We start from the raw sequence: 6,904 nt of genomic DNA on the forward strand, positions 1-6,904 counted from the left end.
AACACTCACATTTTCAGTTTCAGTTCTTCGCACACACTCCTGATGGCACCCTCCCCTTGTTCTTTTATGATGCGTATGATTCTCTCCACAGCCATGTATGTTGAATTCCATCGTGTCTTATTAGGTCAGATGAGCTGAAGACTACATTTATCTTCCACAACTTCTGCTGCAGTCTGCTAGCAACCTGACTTATTCCACAGACGTTGGCATTTGCCAAAGGCAGCACGTGACAGCCTCTTGTAGGTGTCATTCTTGGTCTCGGCAATGTCAGCATCTGTTGTGGCAACCAAGTTAAGCAGGTGGCATGCACATCTTTGATGTTTTGGCAGCTGGTACTCCAGGCCATTGTCTTCCTCTAGGATGCTGAATGTGTCATGGAATAGAACATCATCATCCAATTCCGAACAGTCCTGGTCTGACTCTGCATCCTCATCCTCCATCTGGCTCTGCTCACCAAAAACACAGAAGGCCTTCACAAAATTTGAGCCACTATCTGTGGTGGTTCTAACCACTTTCCCCTGTATTCTATAATTGCAGTGGATGTCATCCAGCACACTGGCAAGCAGATCAAAGGTGTGTGACCCTCTTAGCCTCTTGCATGCCAACACAGCCGATCTCCTTTCGAAGGTCTCCTCATCAATCCAGTGTCATGTCACACCTATGTAGCTTTTCTGGTTGGCAGACCAACAATCTGTTGTAGTGGTGACATAATTCACATTGCTGAGGTGTGATATAATTTTGGTCTTCATTTCACAGGCAACTTCGACAATTTTGTTTTTAACTGTGGGTCTAGAGAGCACTTTGTATTGAGGATTCAGTGCTGCAGTGAAGTTTTTAAATGCTGGCTGTTCAACCAAAGAGAAGGGGTGGTGACCTTCTCAAATAAACCTGATAAGGAGCCTGTCAACTGTCCGTTGAGATACATGGACTGCACCACCCACCGCAAGTTTGGCCTGGTTGCCTGGTAGCTTGCTCTTACTTTTGCCTCCTTGCTCCTGTGGCGATTTCCATGCACATGCACTAAAATCAGCCAGATTTGATGGATGCTTTCTCTGTGAATACAAAGGTACACAATACAAGAAGGTAAAGAATAGTTAGGTGATAGTAGGCACACTCATATTTAAAAATAATATTTAAGATTTAAGAGCTACAATTGTATGTAGGCCTATTCTAGAACAATCATACCCTTATGAAAAAAAAAAACTATTATAAAAACTGCAGTTTTACTGTAGTAGTTCTGCAGTTTTCAGCAGTGGTCAGCATACTGGACACAAAAATATTGCTAACATACTGCATTATGCAGAATTTCAGACACGAAAATATTGCAATCCTGAAAAAAAAAACCTAGCCTACAGTAAAAATGCAGGGGTTTTTTTTCCATCATGTTGCTGCACATAAATGCAGTCTTACAGGAAATAGACATAAACTGCAGTAAACGGAATGTGACAGCACTACCATTTAATTCCTCTAGAAGGAGCTGAAGTTACGCGATAATGAATCTAGGAGCTGTTGAATGTTCGCAGTTGTGCAAAAACCCAACACAAGCCAATGTTATTCTGTGGTGATCGCTCGGCTGCCAGGATATCACAGAAAAAAAAAAAACTAGTAAAGTCTCTAAAAATTAACTGTCTTGATGGTGTAGTCTACTTATTTGACATCACTCTTCAAAACCATCCATTTCGTTTAACGTCACATTTAGCGAACATGCAAAGCTTGCATTCTCAACCAATCCATAGCCTACTTTTGATTATCAGACTACCACTATGCACTCGAAACTAGTGCAGTAAATAAAACTATCCTGTAGCCAAAATAAATAAAGATAATTTATTAAGAGACCAATCGCAAAGTCCTGCATTCTTATTATTTCTGACTGTCCTCTAAAGGTGAGGTGATTAATTTCCCTTACCCTTGCTACTTCAAGTTTGAAACGTTAGTGATCTGGATGGAAAATAATTTGTATCAAGCCAGATTGTGCTTAACAGCATAATGTGTTAACCAAACAACAATAAATATACTGTTTAGGTATAATAGGCAAAGCATATAGGCCTATAGCCTACTTACCACCACATGCTTTCGTAGATTCAATGTCGAGGTCTTGTATGCTGAAAGCTTGGTTTGGCAGGGCAGACACATTTTACATTGCATGATTATGTTGTTGCCTTTTTTGCATTTAAACGCGAATAGTTCATCAAGGTTTGGCCAAGGGTTTCTATGGCTTTTCTCTCCAGAATTTAATGCATCTTCTTCTGGTGCTTCATCCTCCATCATCTCCATATCTGGCTCCGCACCAGCCATCTTGTTCCAATGCCTTCATCCAAATTGTGTGAAACAATGGAATTAACACGCGCAAACCAGCGCATTGCAATTTCCTTTCAGTTCCAGCAGATCCCCCCACCCCCTGCATTATATTTTCCCCCATCAATATTTACTCAGTAACATGGGTGGCTTCCAATGTAGCAAAGTAAAAGTACTTGGCTTAAAATGTACTCTAGTAAAAGTAAAATTACCTATTTCAAAAACTACTTAGAAAATTACAAATTACTCATAAAAACTACTCAATTACAGTAACGTGAGTAAATGTAATTTGTTACTTTCCACCCCGTCTGGGCCAAGGCTCATTTAAAATGAACTGTGGCAAAGTGGAAAACTGTTCTGTGGTCAGACGAATCAAAATTTAAAGTTCTTTATGGAAATCAGGGATGCTGTGTCATTCGGACTAAAGAGGAGAAGGACGACCCAAGTTGTTATCAGTGCTCAGTTCAGAAGCCTGCATCTCTGATGGTATGGGGTTGAATTAGTGCATGTGGCATGGGCAGCTTACACATCTGGAAAGACACCATCAATGCTGAAAGGTATGTCCAGGTTCTAGAGCAACATATGCTCCCATCCAGATGATGTCTCTTTCAGGGAAGACCTTGCATTTTCCAACATGACAATGCCAAACCACATACTGCATCAATTACAGCATCATGGCTGCGTAGAAGAAGGGTCCGGGTACTGAACTGGACAGCCTGCAGTCCAGATCTTTCACCCACAGAAAACATTTGGTGCATCATAAAATGGAAGATACAACAAAAAAGACTTAAGACAATTGAGCAACTAGAATCTTACATTAGACAAGAATGGGTTAACATTCCTATCCCTAAACTTGAGCAACTTGTCTCCTCAGTCACCAGATGTTTACAGACTGTTGTAAAGAGAAAAGGGGAGGTCTCACAGTGGCAAACATGGCCTTGTCCCAACTTTTTTGAGATGTGTTGTTGTCATGAAATTTAAAATCACCTAATTTTTCTCTTTAAATGATACATTTTCTCAGTTTAAACATTTGATATGTCATCTATGTTCTATTCTGAATAAAATATGGAATTTTGAAACTTCCACATCATTGCATTCCATTTTTATTTACAATTTATACTTTGTCCCAACTTTTTTGGAATCGGGCTTGTACTTGTACTAGGACCACATGCAGCTAGAAGTAAGTTTTCTGATTACACAGTAACTCTGGATGGCCTTTCTGTTTCTTCACATGCAGCAGTAAAAGACCTTGGAGTGATTATTGACCCCAGTCTTTCATTCGAAACTCACATTGATAACATTACCCAGATAGCTTTATTTCATCTCAGAAATATTGCTAAGATAAGAAATTTAATGTCACTACATGATGCAGAAAAACTAGTTCATGCTTTCGTTACCTCCAGGTTGCATTATTGTAAAGCCTAACTGTCTGGATGTTCCAATAAGTGCATAAACAAGCTCCAGTTAGTTCAAAATGCAGCAGTAAGAGGCCTTACTAGAACTAGAAAATATGACCACATCACCCCTGTCTCATCCACACTGCATTGGCTCCCAATCAAATTTCGTATTGATTATAAAATACTACTATTGACCTTTAAAGCACTGAATGGTCTCGCATCACAGTACCTGAGTGAATTTCTGGTCATCTATGACCCGCTATGCCTACTTAGCTCAAAAGGTGCAGGCTATCTGCTGGTAGCTTATATAGTGAAGGCTACATCAGGGGGCAGAGCCTTTTCTTACAAAGCCCCACAGTTATGGAACAGCCTTCCAAGTACTGTTCAGGACTCAGACACAGTCTCAGCATTTAAGTCTAGGCTGAAAACATATCTGTTTATTCAAGCCTTTTGTTCATGGTGTTTCTGAGGTAAAGGTGTAGATCTGTATGGTCCTCAGACATAGACTGTTTTGGTAAACTGGGATGTATGGATGCTGTCAGTCCCCCACTCGCTTGCTCACTTGAGTTAGTTGATGGTGTAGTGGCTTGCTGCTTTATGTCCCAGGGCTCCCTCATGCCTGTGTTAACTTCTGGCTCTCACCTTTTAGTTATGCTGCCATAGTTAGTTGCCAGAGTCCCTGCTTGTACTCAGTGCAATACAGTATGTATACTGTTCCTACTTATTCAGGTGACATTGGGCATACCTAACCACCTGTGTTCTCTCTCTCTCTCTCTCTCTCTCTCTCTCTTCCCCCCCAAATCTGTCCCTCTGAGTTACATGTCAGTCCTGGGATCAAGATGCTGACCTCTTCTGCTCCTCAGACCTGCCTGATCCATCCTGGTGCCCTGTGTCTGGTTGGAGTCTCATTGCATCACTCCTGTGGAGGATGGCCCCATGTGGACAGTTGAAAGTCACACCTGGAGGATGCTCTGGACACTTACAGTAATGCTTTTGTGGCTGAGGACTACAGTTGTCTTGCTAACTTTAGGACTGCAGTTGTCATGAACAGTTTTGCACTCAAGTTTCCATCAATGAAGAGTTATAACATCAACGAAACTGACTTCATGTTAAAACTGTTAATGTTATAGTCATGTTGTCTGTTGTTGCCCAAATGAGGATTGGTTCCCTTTTGAGTCTGGTTCCTCTCAAGGTTTCTTCCTCATGTCGTCTGAGGGAGTTTTTCCTTGCCACCGTCGCCACAGGCTTCCTCATTGGGGATAGATTAGGGATAAAATTAGCTCATGTTTTAAGCCATTCGAATTCTGTAAAGCTGCTTTGCGACAATGTTTATTGTTAAAAGCGCTATACAAATAAACTTGATTTGACTTGACTTGATTTAGCAGATGCTCTCATGAAGAGTGATGTTCAACAAGTGCAAGTTACCTATGAAGACATGGGGAGAACATGCAAACTCCACACAGAAAGGCCCCCATCAGCCATAATGTTCAAACCCAGAACCTTCTTGCTGTGAGGCGAGTGTGCTAACCACTGCACTGCCAAAATGCCACAAGACTTCTGGCCAGACCATAATTCAAATGGGATGAACCCTGTGGAGGCTTCTGGGACCACTTATACTGCAAATGAGAGGGGTTCCAACCATCTACCCCAATTTCTAGCCTCATTGTGAACATGAATTAGATTATTCATTGTTTTGTTCCTGGCGAAATACCTTGCCATGGGATTATGATGAGCAGCATGAAATAAAAGTTCCCTACAGCTCCTCAAGACCAGTAACTTTGTTTCTTCCTACTTCCTCCCACCTCACTTAATATAACCTATCTGTAAAAACTGAAAAATATGGGTAGGAGAATGTAACATTAAGCTAGAGGTTTTGACCATTGATTGCTCTCACTTGGTAAAATGTGTGCCTCAGGATTTTGTATCGTGACTGCTCCGACAGGAAATCCCAAAGGGGAATTCCTGTGGAAAGTGGAGGGGCAGAGCCCTCATCATCATCCATGTCCACCTGATGTGGCCAAAATGCAAACCGTCCTTGGACCACCTCCCCAGATAATGCTGAACTGGAATCCCCCCAAGTTTTGCTGCAGTCTGACCCATCAACAAATAAATGCTTTCCTAAATCTTTAAACCCTTGCCAATTTGTCCCCAGACTCAGTGGATAGGTGAGGTGAGGACTAATTGTCACCACTGCATGATGTTTATTGGCCCTAAATTAGATCATGATAGGCAGCAGTGGATATTCATGAACATTCCTATGTACACACCTCAAATTCTCCAACTGTGCATTTCCCCACACTGAATCAGGCTTTGCTGAACTGAGAATCAGAAGAATCAGAATCATATCTGTGAAAGAAACTCAGTCGTCCAGGTACATAGTAATCTGTGGTTGATTGAAGAGAGCAACTGGACAGAACTGAGGATGCCTTTCGGAGGAGAAGGGAAACGTTTTCAAGAATCGTCAAGCAAGTCCAGTTGCTCTCTTCAACCAACCACAGATTAGTATGTACCTGGACGACTGAGTTTCTTTCACAGATATGTTTCTATGCACTTTGGGATGAGATCCCTTCGACTGGTGCGGGAGTATGAGAGGACTTCCAGAAAACTGGCAGACATCTTCGCCAGAGAGGATCGTTCATTTTTGTCAACCTGGAACGACCATCATTGAACAGAGGTGGATGTCTATGACATCTTATCAGCCGCCTACAATGCAGCCATCAGCATTCTGATTCGGATTCTATGATGATCCATGAGAGGATAAATACTGGATACTCCCTAGTAGTCAGACAGAACTGAGGATGCCTTTCAGAGGAGAGGCGAAACATTTTCAAGAATCGTCAAGCAAGTCCAGTTGCTCTCTTCAACCAACCACAGATCAGAATCAGAATCACTTTTTATTGCCAGGTATGTGGGGACATACGAGGAATTTGACTCCGGTTTCACTTAGCTCTCATAGTACAAAACAGATAAAAAGCATATACACAAAACAAACAAACAGAAAAAAATGGTGCAATAGGTGCATAGTGCAAAGTAATCCAAGTCAGTCAAGTATGGAATAGATAAACATAAAATATACAGTGTGCACAGAATTACGGTATGAGTGTGCAGATATTTTACAAGTGATATTACTGATATATGAATCTGGATTTTAGCTGTTCATCACAGAAAGGATTTTCCCTTTTGGTGCAATATGGTGCATAGTGCAAAGATCT

This window comes from Neoarius graeffei, chromosome 6 (genome assembly GCF_027579695.1).
Source record: "Neoarius graeffei isolate fNeoGra1 chromosome 6, fNeoGra1.pri, whole genome shotgun sequence".
NCBI lineage: Eukaryota > Metazoa > Chordata > Actinopteri > Siluriformes > Ariidae > Neoarius > Neoarius graeffei.